The sequence below is a fragment of the Solea senegalensis genome, linkage group LG3 (assembly GCF_019176455.1).
Source record: "Solea senegalensis isolate Sse05_10M linkage group LG3, IFAPA_SoseM_1, whole genome shotgun sequence".
Lineage (NCBI taxonomy): Eukaryota > Metazoa > Chordata > Actinopteri > Pleuronectiformes > Soleidae > Solea > Solea senegalensis.
The window spans coordinates 14,107,233-14,121,613 of NC_058023.1; the positions used below are offsets into that span (position 1 = coordinate 14,107,233).

Sequence of the window (14,381 nt, forward strand, 5' to 3'; positions counted from 1 at the left end):
GTAATGGATAATTGATCAAAATATTATGGTGAAACCACATTAAATGTCATGTTTGTTAGTTTTGTATCATATTTTTTGTAGATCTATAACTTCTGAACGGAAATGTGCAATGATGATAAAAAGATACATGACAACTACAAAGAGGTACAGCAGGATAACAGGGAGGCATAATAGACCATAAGAAATGGAAAACAATAATGCAGAACATATCTGACTAATTACAAAAGGCTTACACTGACAAGGAGTTTTCAGTAGTGTTATGCCATGGCCTTAAGCACCCTGCCAGCCAAACATTTAGGTAAATTGGAAACATGCTTCTCCTCAGTTCTGAGCGGTGAATCAAGGAGATTGGGTAAAATAAGCGAAGACAATTCCCCTCAGTGAAACTTGAAATAAACTTTTTATGAAATGCATTATTTTTACACATTAATCTACATATTTTATAGGCTTTATTTTGTTGTATTAAATTTAATATACTACTTAATTTATTTGTGTTGTTTACCTGGAGTTGGGATAGAACAGTTGTGGAGTTCAGCGAAAGGGGAAAGGTGTTTGTCTTCATCTATATACATACATATAGAACTACAGTGCTAGGCAATACAACAAAGACCTGTAAAATATAAACAGATGAATATGCATTCATTTTGTATACATCGAAATCTAGACTGCAGCTTTTGTACATACGTTAAATATTGCTGTGCCTTTTAAATGTCTATTCTCAGGAGCTAAAATGTTTATTTGGTCTCATCTACCATCTATAATCAGAACAACATGTGTGTTAACATGAGCATTTGGCAAGTCCCTATAAAACACATTTGCTTTTGCAGTGCTTCATTATGATTCAATGTGCACATTTTTGACTATGTGCAAATCTGCACCTGATATTTGCCGACACAGCAACCTGATTACAGGAACGCCATCTTCATTTCTCTTTGCTGACCAATTAGTGGTCAGATGAGGAGGTCCCACTGGTTTAGGGAGGCGTAAATACTAACCGTCATTTCCATTCATTTGTATGCGGCTGCAGGTGCACTACCTTATTATGTATTCAAGCCCAAACCTGCCTCGCAAACAGGCCATAAATTAACTTCTTTTAGAGCTTTGGTCTCAGAGGAGCGTTGCATCTTTGTTCAAATCTTCTCCACTGGTCTAAAGTTCAGGGGGAGGAAAAAAAAAAACACCTCAGTACCAACAAAAGCCATCAATAATGTTGCAAAAAAAAAACTTGGGTGTCATAGTGTAAAATGCACATAGACAAATGTATCCGACTTTAGAGAGTAGTAAATAGGCTGATATATTGCACCTCTGTCAGGCTTTGTCAGTTTGATAGTTTTTGGATACATTTTAACACCAGCAACAGGGTCATAAGAGCGGCTTAGATTGCATTTAATGCTAAGTTGACATTTTTGGGTCCATATCTCCAGCTGAGCTAGTATCGTTTTCACTCATTTATTTTTCTATGGCTGGTTGTCTCTTAATGGATCCAAGGTTAACAATATAGAAACTGAGTTGATGACTGTACTGTTCACTGGTCAGATGTACGGAATTACATTTCTGTCAATATTATCAAACAACACTTTTCACAAAGCAAGCAACACTTTTTTCAGACGCAACAAGAACAACATTCCAATCATTGCAAACAAACAGTGTGTTTTCAAACAAATAAAATCAAATCATTTTGAATGACAAAATCGATATTTTATTTGGTCAATTCATACAAGTGTTGTTTGCTTCTTAAAAAGTGTTGCTTGCTTTGTGAAAAAGTGTTGTTTGATAATAAAGACTTAAATCTAATTCCATAGACACTCCTCTCTATGAAATGTTCTTGTAAGAGTCTGTGTTTCAACACCAAGATTGTGGTGAAATTCAGAATGTGAACATATCTGAATTTGCATAGGCTACTTTGTGGCTTTTCATTTGTAGCACTGGCATCCCTTTTGCTATCCACCTTTTATTGCAGCTTTTTTAAGCTGTTGAGTGTTAAAATACGCCTGCTAAGTGTTTTAACCCCCTAAGAACAACTGAACTAAGCGTCGAATTAAGGGCAGCGAGGTGGCTTGCAGATAATTAAAACAGCATTTGAAAACAGAAAATATTTTTGATCAGCCAATGGCCACTGGTCATGGTAATGTATACACTATTAATGACAATACCATGCAGCAGGCCTTTATTTAAATGTAATGCACAAATTACAGCATCATACTAGTGGGATTAAAACACCAAAGCAACTGTATTGGTGGTCTGTTCTGTTCTATAAATGCAAGTAAATGCAGTGTGGCCCACACTGATAGCATGGTCAACCAATGATCTTATCTCCTACTTTCACACTATGTATTCTCTTTGCCTTGTATCTGTGCTCATTTGTAGGATTACAGGTCAAAGAGAGAGCCAGTAAAATATTTCCATGACCTCACCCTATCCTCATCACACCACCACAGCCTGACTGGGCTTGTATAAAATCCCTCCAAATCCCATGATTTAAAGAGGCTCATCAATACCCCACACAGCCGCTCTCTCATCCTAACCACTCATTTGGTTGTAAACCAGCCACAGAGAAATGGCCTGCACTGAATTTGATTATCCTAAACATCATGCAGGTAACAAGAGGTGAAACTCTGGAAACAAAGTTGGGCCGCCAAATGAGAGATGAACAAAGAATGTGTGACATACTGCGGCATGATTATTTATTGTATCACACACACACACATCATAGTGCATTTTCACTCTCCATTTTACACATCATATCCTTTTATGTTCCCATGTTATATCCAGAGCAGTGATAAACACAAGAGTTATTGATGCCAAACACTCAAATCCTTCCAGAAAAAACTGTGCACAAACTTGTATTTTTTAATAATAATAATCAAAATATGCTTTTCTAAAAAGGTGAGTTTGCGTATTGTCCCCTGTTATTTTAGAATTCACTTAAATGTTCCCAAATATCACAAGCTGCAGAGAATCAAGAGACTAATTGTCTGTTTTTTCCATCAACCAGCTGAAGTCTCCATTTCAACTGTGAGCCCATTTCCTGCATTTTAGTGCTCAGGGGTTTGTGAAAGCTTATGTCAAAACCTCAGTGTCCAGGGTCTTTATGAGACAGGACAGCATAAGTGTTGAGAGGCAAAGACCCTGAGGACCTTTTCTAGGCCATGTGCTTTCTTTTTCATTTTCAGCTTTTGCTTTTCTCCTTCTGTGACACGTCTGCCAGAGAGAGGGCCCCTGCGTATCAACCTGTCTCACTCCTAACAGCATGATAACTCGGGTCTGTAAGACCTTCAAAAACCAAGGGCCTCACTGTAGCTGTGGGTGAGATTTGACCTGAGGAAATGTGAATACAGTAGAAAAATGGTGGCCTGCCTTATCCCATTTTGCAAACACATGTTTAAATATTACAAATAAAAAAGAAAGCTAGACATTAATTGCAAATATAAGGAAATTATTTTACAAGTTTGCCCCGTCTGTGAGGTCACTCTAGATACAGTACTTAGGTAGAGAAACATCAGTCAACAACAAACAAAATGCACACCATCTTCCTTCTCTGAGCATGTTTCTCTGTCAGCATTAAGCTGTTGAGATAAACAATCATTAAAGTGCTCAATACGTTTTAAAATCCATCATTTAGTCCTTTTTTCTAACTAAACAACTTCTGCTGTGCTGCCAATGATAAGACAAAAAATAAGCCCAGTTTCATAAGTTCCATTAAATATAAATGTAAGTTTCCTGTCATGACTACGAGTGCTAATAAGTCTGACCCACACTCTGCCATGTGGAAAATAGACAGCCTAACGATCACATACACCGTAAATAGTGAAATAGTTCATAAAATATGGTGATGTAAACTGTTAGACGAATGACTTCTGCGGTGCCACACATTAGCCGACACATTAATTTGTTGGTTTTACAACCAGTCATTAGTTAGTAGTAGTTTGATTTCAAGTTAAAAGTTGAATAAACTTTTACAATAGCTGTCAATTTAAATTCTATCAAATGACTAATCAACTGATTGTTTCAAGTGCACAGGGACCCCGCTTCCTAAAACTAATGTGGTAGGGAATAAATTATTATACTACTGCTTGTATGGAAGGTGCTAATGAGTGTGGGCCTGAAGACCACAACCTGCAATCTAACTGCCAACTGCCAAAAAGCCTGCCATTTTATTAAGACTCTTTGTTATTCCCACCTGCATTGAACATTTTTTTCTGACTTTTATAAATAAAACACTAATGAATAATTTAACTCATTATACCAGCAGTGGAAAAACATGAAAAGTGAATCTAATCCAATCCCCAGCCTTGAGAGAGATGACTGTTCAGTGCGATAAAATACGAATCTAAATTCTGAGTAGTACGTTCAGTCCATGACCTTGGGCATAAAAATGTGTTGTACAGTGGCATATCAAATAGCTATATAAAAAGCAGTTAGATAAAGACATAAAATGGGATTTATTCACTCTGTGTTTCTGCTATACTGCTTTTCTAAGCAGGGTCAAGTAGAACTGCATCAGCAATGGATTTGAATTGTTAGGACAAGGTTGCATTTAAAAAATATACTGTATAGAGTATACTGTATAAAATCCTGTAGATAATGTGGAAAAGGACTGTGTGTGTGTGTGTGTGTGTGTGTGTGTGTGTGTGTGATTTTCGACAACACTTTCAACAATGATTATCCACACTGAGAGTAAAAGCCTTCCCTGTACACAATCCATGACGTCCATGAAGTTGTATCCCTCATCAGCTAATCTAATAAAGAAAAATCAGGGAGCCTGCATTCACACAGCAACAATGAATTCCCTTCTGGCTTGCGACTGTGCCCAAAAAGGCAAAAAAATCAAATACAATAAATTGAACTGCCTGTGGACCGAAGACCACTCGCTGACAATTGACACTGGATAACAGGAGAAAACGGAGAACATCACAAAGAGAGGGATTACTGCTGAAGAACAATACAAACGACCCAAACAAAGAAAAGGCATGCTTTTCTGTGGGGAAATAAAATTAACCCATATTAGAGCACAATATGACACATAAAACAGGGGGAAAACAGACAACATACAAGAGGATTTACACTGTACCAATAAGAATAGCTCACACACAGCATCTTATGAATCCTGTACGGGGTTTTCTGAGGTTAAGGGTTATACTGTAGATCAGTTACTAACAAGGCAGTTTGCTTTGCTTTTTTTTCCCCCCTACCATCTCTCACTATCTCACTGTGTTTATTTACCCGAGATAACCAATTCCATCAATATGTAAAGCAGTGGCTTATAATGGACTGCAAGAAAACAACAGCTTCAAGAAAAGCAAGATTACAATTACTTTCACACAGCTCCATCCCATCAGATATGACACCGGATGCCGAGTTCAACTGCCTTAAAAATAAATGCAACCTGCATTGTATTCCACAAGGAGCGGCGTTTAGCTGAATCAAAATGGATGAGACAGGAAAACAAAGTGCAGGTTGACATAACCATTTAGTCAGAAAGCATCAAATGTCCCCTTGAGTTCCCCCAGAGAAGGAAGTCAAGGTTTCCACTGCTGGTAAAATAAACTGTGTGTGTCATCTGCTTGAGGGCACTTGCACCAATGCAGATTATGTGACAGATGGCACTGCAGTCCTGGACATAATGAACACAGCCCAATTGTCAGATGAGGCTACAACAAACAAGAATGTTCATACATTTTTGAAATGGCGACAAATACAATTCACGCTGTGGAAAGACGAGAGGACGTAGCCTGGTGAAGAAACTGCTCATGAATGAGATGCACGGTTGTTACACTACATTCAGGGCGAGACTGAACCATATTTCAAGTGACTGACTGGAAAAGAAGGGCAAACTTCAGATGTGACTCAACGCAATAGGTTTCTCTATATGTTCCACTTTGAGTTTGATGTTTAAAGACAGTGTATTGTCCTCACACCAAAGCATTCGGTACAGTGGCCACTAAACCCTGCACTTCCCTCACGTGTGCCTCAGCACAAGTAACCATTATCAAGCTTTTCTCTTTCTCTATTGTGTGCAGTTTGTTTTTTTTAAAAACACTATTACGCACAAAGCTGAGAGCTAGAAATTTAAAATGAGTCAATTTGGAGAAGGGAGGTATTGAGGACAAATATCATCTGGTAACTGAAATATTTTTTATTCTTTACACACAGTCAGTCTATTATAAAAAATGCATATCCTACACTCACACCGCTGCATCCACTGTCCACTTTGGACAAACTGCACCAGAACAAAAAAAAAGGCCTTTATTGGTACATGTCTTAATTTGACAGGCACACATTATGCTTCACATTCTACCGGGTCATTTTTTTTTTTATCACAGGGAAATGAGGGTTGCCGATCAAAAATCATATCTCCTGCATAACTCCAAAATAATAGAACTTGCATTACACTGGCAACTTCTCTGCAAAACCTATGTTAGAGCAGACAATTGCATTTATTCACTAATGAAATGAAATCCAACTCAGAAGCACAAAGGACCGGAGAGCATCCGTCCAACGGGAAATGGACATTTTCATATTGGCTATCAATATGTTGCACGTTGATGGGCGCTGATTACACCTGAACACATCGACAGCCCGGTTAAAGTAATTAAGAGCGGAGCGAATGCCACGACTGACATTACCGAGCTCACTGCTGCAGGGCTCCATTCATTCATTCATGTGCACTGTGCTCAATCCAACATCATATTTGCGCACAAACAAACGAGCATGTGCATCTTATTGACTCACCGCGGGTTTAGAAATCACTGGAGAAAAGGAGGATATATGTCACGTCCTTTCATCCAAAGTACGTTTTCTCTCTCAAGTGTCTGTACACGGCTGGACACCGTCCTTACGCACTGTGCGCGAGGAACAGACTTGACGAAAGGGCTCGAGGAGAGACAACAACGGATCCAAACTGTTGTCTCGTGTCGCTGCGTTCAATATCCTTGTAATAAAAAAAAGGGGGGGGGGGAAACAAACACGCTCGGGCTCAATTTGCTGTGCGTCCACAATCCGAGGTGATGTCGCGACTGAAACGGCAGGTTCCTCGTGTTATATCCACGGCTGCTGCTGTCCCTTACATCCCTTTAATGGCACAAGGCGTCCTTCTGTGCGGGGGCTACATCACGTCCCGTCAGCAGCCTTCACCGCACACACTCACGCACTCAAAAAAAGAAGAGTATCCTGAGGAATTTTAAAGACGGAGGGTAACGTGAGGGAAGAGAAGAACCTAAGTTGTTCGGCTCTCCGCGACAGTGACAGACCAACAGTGCGCACTGGCTGGGAGTAATTCTGTATGGAGACCGAGGGCTTGGAGAGCCAGTGAAAGGTGAGAGCAAAAACTCGGATGTGGACTGCCGCTCTCGCCGTATACTCGGGCTCCACCTAGCAGCAAACACTGGATAACATGCCACAAACCAAAGCCCCTCTGAACCTATAGTGAGTCTTGCCTTTGCTGGCAAAACAAAAAAAAAAAGACCAACGTTGAAATATAATATTACATTCCGTCTGTGCGCCTGTGAAATCAATGTAAAATCAACGACCTGATTAAAACATTTCAAGTTGTCCATCAATAGTTCAATTAAAGGAACTGCAGCCTGGAGATTTGAGCTGATGAGGACAGTTATAGGTGTGGCAGATGAAATGCCGCCAAGCATGCTAAATTATAATGTTTGCAGATGTAAAAAAGTTATTTCATTCATAAACTGTGTTCTCTGGGGGAGCGGCTTGCTTGCATGAGATGTGACAGCATCTGGTTTTTAAGTTTTACCAGTTAATGGTGCCTTTTCTTGCTGGAAGCCAATTGTTCATACAAATCTGTTTGCTGGAGGCTGCTGTATCTTATAACTCCAGCTGCTTCTTTGACTGCCTTTCCCCCCCCCTTTTAGCAGGGACTGGCATGAAAGGTATGTGGAAATTAACAAAATTGTATTAAAAATAAAATAGCAAATAGCAATTGAAATTGTTAAATACATTATCCTTACCTGGAGTGACCTTTGCACTAGCTGCACCAGCTGCAGCACACTTCCAGCTGGAGCCAAGTCTGCGTTCACCCTCTCAATCATCCGATGGCCAATTAATCACTTTAATAATCCTAATTACAATCAAACAATAACAAGTAATCACTCAATCCTTCGCACGGAGCTCTGCTAATGAGCCCATGCTAGCACAGACATGGTGAGGCACATTTTTGCTCTTGTTTCCTGTCTGAGAAACACCTTGAACTCCTGAACGCCCTGATGAAAAATAACTGGCTGCCTCAGTAAGAAAAGATGCAGCGTTATCTCTCCCTGGCACTGCTTTCCATGCAGTTCCGATGCAAATGGATTTCTCCAGGTGGAGCACTGACCAAAGCTGCCTGCCATTACGCTTGCATAAACCAGGTAGCTTCAAAGCGACACCTTAAGTGCCATGCACTATGCTGCAGCCAAGGATACACAGGGACTACAAAATAAGAGTCTCAGTCTGCAAAATAGCAGTAATGTGAATATCACACCGTCAGTGGAGATGCATATGCCAACGGACTAAAAGAATAGGAGTCAGAATTGAATCAGTTCCCTGAATATGCTTCATGGTTAAAGGACGAACAGCTTTTCCACACCCTCCGTTGCAAAGGCAAAGTACTTTAAGACAGTGAAAGGAAGTTGGACCAGCTATCTCATTTCATTGCAGAAAAAAGCAAATCATAGCAGCACTGGGAAACATCCCTGAACTGCATGTACTGTGGCCTTCTGAAAAGGAATGACTCAAACTAGACAGCATTTCTTCTCAGGGCTTGTCGTTTTTTTTCTGGCACTGCTATAAAGCAAACAAAATACTTTCACAAGACAAACTTTCCAAACGACAAAGAAGCTGTGTGAAATGTTAGGTTTTTATGCTAATAAAGTGTACCCATCAGCAACATAAACATACCTTTTATTCTATTATTGAGCAAATGCATCAATAAGGGGATTTGTTTCATGCTTAATGCTGGCAGATATTTCATTTTGTCATGTTAATCGAAACACTAACTGTCCCCAAGAATGAGATAACATCAGCTGTCAGTGGTACAGCTCCAAAAACATCATCTGACCCAACACATTGTACATCATCTGACCCAACACATGGAAAACAAATCAGCTGCTTATTTCAGGGAGCAATGAGCCAGATACAGTATTTCTGTCAGTAGTAGGCTGAGACAAGCTCATATTCCATGTTTTTGTGAAGGCCAGTGTTGCTGCACATCTGCTGAAGGAGGAAATGTGAGGTTTAATAAACTTTCAAATGTATGTATAATATTCGGCTTATTTCTGCTGATGAAGTTAGATACTGGAGGTTTAAAACCAATTAGGCATCAATTGAATCAAAGATTTCAACACAGATGCCGTAATACATGAAATCTGCATATAGCACATACTAATCTAGCTAAATTAGAATGCATTTAGTCTCACTGTCTTGCTTTTAATACAGCAGTCTTTTAAAGGATTTACTTTTCAAAGAACACACTATTGTGTATTTGTGTAATTGTATTTAACTATTCTTAACATCAAGTCAAGTAGTTTAAGCTTAACAGGCTAATTTCATTGTTGATTTCCTTGTCAGCATCGGCATATCCGTTCCATGGCAACATGTATAATTGTGTGTGTAATACACTAATGCAAAACTTCCAGCTGCCAACGATGGATTTACTAAATACAGAGTTAAGCACCTGAGACACAGACATAATTGAACACCATAAAGTGATGCACGACACAATAAAACCTCTGTACAGCTTCTCACCTGCTGTTGCCAAATAAAAAGCTGTTGAGGAAATATAAGGCTTTTGGGGACAGTTGTTTTGCAATGTGAATCTAATAATGCGGAGGCCATTCTCCATGTTCATCCATGCTAGCAAGCTTAGTTCTGACATGAGCACATGCAGCAGTGCTTCAGGTGACTATTCAATAGACACTTCTCCAGCTGTTTATGTGTGGGTCCACATGACAAAATGTGACATGTTTGTTCAACTGCACTAAAACAATACACCAAATTGAACATGTGTTAGTTGGTATTAAATGGGGCTGAACAATGAATGTTTTTTTTTTTTTTTATCAAAATCATGTTTTGAAGCCACACAAAGGCAGCAATTCTATCATTTTACTTTACTTTTGGGGCTGCAACAATGAATCAATTCTTATGTTACTATTATTATAATATTATTGTACTTTTTTTCCACTATTGGACAGGACATTTAAGCATGAAAGAGAGAAAAGAAAGACATGCAGCAAAACAAACCCCACAGAATTGAACCTGGGCCCTTTGCCCAACAGGGGCACATGTGTTAACATAACTGAGCTATCTGGCTATTACTAGTACTGATTATCAAAAGAATTGCCAACAATTTTAAGAATCTTCTAAATTGTGCAGGTGTGTGTTTCTATAAAAAAAAGTACTGTGATTGCTAAAATTGGGAAATTTAATCAGCAAAAAATAACAAGGATCAACAATTAATAGATCACTTCTCAAATTGACTGCCAAAAGGAAATGCAAACTGATGATCTCCTGTTTTTTAACACTCATAATGTCAGCTGGCTTCTGCTTTTGTTCCCAAAAGACAGACAAGAATCCTAACTTACTACCTTATCACAGAAGCCTAAACATATGCTGTTTTTAGCATTTGAACAAATTACAAACGCTGAAAAACTGCATCTGGCTGAGGCATAATGGAGAAAATAAAATGCCAAGATGTGGTACTGATTGTAGTCCAAAATGTGATGATTTTACTTCTAAAACCAAGGTCATGTACGACCAAGGTCAGAGGAAGGCCCTTAGACTGTGATGCTGTAGCTCTGTTTCACGATGCATTTAAAATGTGGCATTACCGCTTTGTCAGTGTCATTCTTTTAAGAGTTGCCCATGCTTAAATTGAGTGTGTGCGCAGGCACATGACTACCCACTGTCAGTGGGCATGACCACCTGCCTACATCGAGTATTACATCAGCTTCAAGAAACCTCACGAAGCAACACCCACGGCAGTGCAGCCTAAATTCTTCAACAAGGCAGTGCCACAAAATGTTGGGCAACAACCTCATTTCAGATCATTCAGATGGTACAATCAAACTGGATATTATGGATCCATTTTGTTTGTTTTTAGGAACAAGGTATAGTTCTCTTTTAAATCTCATTCAAACGATGACTCAGACATATTGCATTCAGCCTTTACAGAGAGGCTTGCATAATTTAATTGGCAACCGGGTTGCCATCCACCTCAGATGAATTGTGACACAAACTTTAGAACAGAATGAATGTGTAATTGAATAAACCAAAATGAAAAGCTCTTTCCTCCACTGGATGAGCAGGATCACGTCTGAGTGTCTGCAGTGAGTGTGTGGGAGCAAGGCTAGATTACACATTCCATTCATGAACGCAAATGTAGCGTGTGTCTTTGCTCGAGTGGAAAAGTGGAGAAATATTTGCGAGAACTGAATCGACAATTAGTACGCTGGGTCTATTTATTTAAAGACAAGGTCTACCACGGTTTTTGAAGCTGCTTTTACGCAAAAAAAAAATACCCACAGTGTATCTGTATTTTCCACAAGACAAAACGTCTTCAAAACTGAAGCAGAAGTCACCAGAAAGGAAACTGAGAATAGACTTCCCCAATACACACTTCAGAATTTCAGTTTCCAATAGTCGCATACTAAATTTGAACACTTAAAGTTTATTTTTGCGAAATGACAGCTATTCATGTTATTTAAAGCTGTGGTTACATGTGGGAAGAGATAAAAAAATATATATATCCATCCACTCATTATCTACCACTCAGGGCTGTGGGGTCACACAATAGCAGTTGTGATAGGATTCACCTACACCCTGGACAGTATGCCAGACTATCCAGGGCAAACATACAGAGACAAACCTTCTATAGTCATTTTGGAAACTCCACTTAACCTAACTACCCTCTATACTCATTTATTGTTTTTAATATCCCATGTTTATGCAGACTTACATATGAAAACAGGCTGTAAACGACTTACCCATAATCAGCAACAGGTGACGTAGTCGGTGAACTGGTGATTGGCATTCAGCTTATCCAGCAGCAGGTTATTCTCCTCAGGAGTTGGCGAGGACCAAAAGGGACCTATAAAAAGACAGAATAGTGCATAACTGAAAGCTATTATCTGCTACAACAAAAGGTGCCGAAGGCATTTAAAAACAAACTACAATGTTGAATAGCTGATCAAACTATACTGTGATTAATTAGGTTTTCATGTTTCCTCTGACACACTTGATGATAACTCGACATTTGTTGAGTTAGTTTTAATTTTACTCGGTACAAGACGACATTAATTAATTACGTCCATAAACCTCCGAATATAGCTGACAGTCATGTGCGTCACAGCCAACATTTCTCACAGACTCTTGACATGATGCACTATTTTCCAGTCTGTCACACCTACAGCATGACAGCCACTGCCTCCAAAGTGACTTAAAAACATTTTTACAGACACTTCATGATCATCACAACAGGCATTGCTGACTGTGTTTTTAAAGTTTAGCGCAGAGAGTTGCAGGACACAGTGACTCTAAAATTAAACTTAAACACCTAAAAGGTTTTCTGGAAACGCTGTTGCCTCCAGGAGGCTGCTATCTTTGTTTGCCTGAGCAGTTGTAAAACCCACTTAGTCTTTTATTCCTTTCTTTCACATTTTATACCTCTAGAACACAGCAATAAGATAAAAAAGATAGCGTTATTTGTGTTGAAATCATGTTAATAATTGTCAAACAAATGCTCTTTGACTTGAAACTGATCAATAATGAAGTCTGAAAAGAAAAGACGATAATTAGGTGCGAGACATACCTTGGGTAAATCAAACATCTCCGACCTTTTCTTCCTCAGCAGTGACCAATACTTGCCGTTTAATAGGCCTTCTTCACAGCAGTGGAGAAGCACAGGTGTTAGTGATAATGTTAACGATGTCTCTGTTTAATCCAAGTAGTCAGGAGTTATTCGCTTGTGCTATTTCTACTCTGACCACTCAAAGTGTCTGCCATAAAAAAAAGGGGCACACTGTGGCCAAACTTTGAAGTTATCATTAATCCATCAGACTTTTAAAAATAAAAGGACTTTTTTCTGCTATTATGCAGCACTGCTGCTTGCCTCACCGACCACCACTCAGGTTGCATTGACAGGCCCTTGCCTTTGAGTGGCACCCAACAGTCCGTGCTTCATTTAAAGTTGACATTGAATGCTTGTATCGCACATATATGTTAGTTATGGAGGTCTACTTACATATATTAACTTGTTTTTATCGTCAAAAACCTCCTACTCGCTGCAAACGAGCTGATCAAAATATCTCCTCACTAACGCTCTCATCAGCTGCGCTGTTTCAGACAAAAACCACACCCCCAGAACGTGGACTGTGTTGTGATTGGCCAGCCAATGAGAGCTTTCCCACTGTCCTGTGATTGGCCAGGTACCTGGAAGTGACGTAATTGGTAGGCCAGCTCTCAGATACACAGCTCCCCCTCTGGCACGGTGGATGCTCTGCATCTCAGCAGCTACAACAAGAGTAGTTCTTCTTCTTCTGCGGTTGAATGTACGCAACCGGCTGTGCCCGGACTAGTGCCCGCACCAGGAGGCGCTACGGTGGTGAGAGGAGTGGTGAGGATTTCTGATGACGATATCAACCTACGGAAGTGCCGATCAGCTTCACAGAGCCCAGGAAAACAATAAAACCCTATTTTCTCAGCAGTGGCTGAAGTGTTTGTTCTGAAACTTTAGGGTTTCATAAACGAGGTAATGACGCAGATACACACACACGCAGCGTTAATTGGAGCTTCCGGTCTATATGGCTTTAACTGCTCTCAGAACTCTTTCATTTTCAACTGATGCACATTTAAAGTTATAAAGACCTAAAATAGAGGTGTTAAACTATCCATTAGTCCTATAGACACATGCTAGGCTCAATAAACCACACAAAGTGCCACATTGATTCAGTTGCTAATCTTGTTGTTATGCCATGGGTTTCTTTTGTTATTTTGTAACATGTCTGCCATTGTTTTACCTTTATCATGAATTACACAAGGCAGTTTAAATGAGTCATAGATCAGAAAATGGGTATAAATGATTTGATTTTCATGTCTGGATTGGCATGGCATGACGTGGGCACATTTATGCCAAGAGGCAGATGTTGACTGATTGTGATGACCCTCTGCCCTCACTTGGGGCACACAGTCCAAGTCAAAAGTATTTGTTGCCAACATAAGCAGTCAAGTCTCCAAAATCTCCAAGAGTATCCACTAGACTGGCATTCGAGTTCATCAGCACATTCACATTCCCAACAGGAACAGACCTATTGATTAACTATGGCCCATGTGACCTTTCCTCTACAAGACTATCGGGCCACACTTCCAATGTTTAAGCTTCTAACCCC

General features: G+C 39.6%; 1 protein-coding gene across 25 annotated transcripts in view; it reads right to left on the reverse strand.

Annotated features, from left to right (window-relative positions):
• The window catches only part of LOC122765983 (adhesion G protein-coupled receptor L3-like), a 196,362-nt gene extending 184,361 nt beyond the window's left edge, over positions 1–12,001 (reverse strand). For 13 of the 25 annotated variants that reach the window (XM_044020538.1, XM_044020516.1, XM_044020529.1 and 10 more), the window contains exon 1: positions 6,733–7,303. The gene's annotated coding sequence lies outside the window, so the exon portion shown is untranslated. Of the gene's footprint in view, positions 1–6,732; positions 7,309–11,981 lie in introns of those variants that run through there. The other 12 variants (XM_044020534.1, XM_044020537.1, XM_044020532.1 and 9 more) reach the window with 4 other exon arrangements.
• Positions 12,002–14,381: the final 2,380 nt, after the last annotated feature.